Genomic DNA, 1,498 nt, shown 5'->3' with positions numbered 1-1,498 from the left:
CAGATAGATCAACTGCTAAAGCTATTTGGGATCACTTGGAAACATTGAATGAAGGAGATTCCACAGTCAAAATTGCAAAACTTGAAAGCTTCCGGGTCAGGTATGAAAATCTGAAAAATGGAAGAAGATGAAAGGATTTCTGCTTTTATGGAAAGAGTAAATGAAATTGTTTTGGGTATTAAATGTTATGGAGGAACCTTAAGTGAAGATGAAATTGCTTCAAAAGTTTTAAGAGGATTGCCACCAGCATATAAAATGAAGGTTACTGCTATAAATGAGTTGAGAACAATGCCTAATACATCATTAACTAGGGATACATTGATTGGAAAACTTTCAGCTTTTGAAATTGAGGAATTTGGTCATGTTGCTACTATAAAGACAGATTTAGCTTTTAAGGCATCAACATCATCTGCACCATCATTTGACAAGTCTGATTGGAAAGCCTTTTATGCAAGAGAAATTGAGGAAAATAGGAGAGAAAATGAAGAACTTGAAGAACTTGAAGCACTATTTGCAAGGAAAATGCCTAAAGGTCCAGTTGGAAGTAAGTATGAAGGTAAAGCACCCTTTAAATGCTTTAACTGTAATAAGATTGGTCATATGGCTTCTAGATGCCCTGATAGACATGCTAGACTAAGAGAAGAAGCTAGGAGAATATACAAGCCTAACCCTGAATATTAGAGATACGGATTTAAGAAGAATAAAGATAAATCTTGTTATCTTGTTGATCAAGGAGTGACTGATGAAGATACGGTAGACAATGGATGGGTTTTTGTTGCTATAACAGAAGATCAACCGGCACCTACTGTTCAACAGGTAGAGCAGGCTCTAGCAGCTAAAGTTGAAGTTAAGGATGAATGGATCATTGATTCAGGATGCTCACATCATATGACTGGTGATAAAGGTAAATTCTTGAACTTTCAAGAATATAATGTAGGTCTAGTAAGATTTGGAGATGACAAAGCTTGCTTGATCAAAGGTAAAGGTACAATATCTCTTGATGGTAAGCATAATACAGACAATGTTTACTATGTGTGTAGCTAGGAAATCGGAAATCATCAAAGCAATGTAAATTATTAGCCTAGCTCAATCACGAAAGCTCAAATGCAATGATCAATCCTAAACACACTTAATAGAGACATGAAAGCAAAACATTCAAGATTAAAAACTAAGCAAACCAAATGCAGATCTGAATATCTCCTTCATGCAGCTCCATTGTCCTTCTTTCTTCTTCAAATAACTTTGTTGTGGATCTCACCTACAAGTGCATACACATGAGATGAAAGCAAGTAGACAAGATTGTAGCGCAAGAATACTCGAAGCGTGATTGATTCGACAAAGTGATTAGAAAAAGTGATTAGCTCGATAATGTGATTAGGGGATTCAAAAATGCAGTCAATTGGGGATTTTGATTGAAGAAACTCATCCAATTTATAGATAAATTGGAGAAAAGACAAGATTAGCATGAAAGTGATTCAAATGGAAATTCAAATCAAGA

The sequence above is a fragment of the Cryptomeria japonica genome, chromosome 11 (genome assembly GCF_030272615.1).
Source record: "Cryptomeria japonica chromosome 11, Sugi_1.0, whole genome shotgun sequence".
Taxonomy (NCBI): Eukaryota; Viridiplantae; Streptophyta; class Pinopsida; order Cupressales; family Cupressaceae; genus Cryptomeria; species Cryptomeria japonica.
This window is presented reverse-complemented; position numbering follows the sequence as displayed.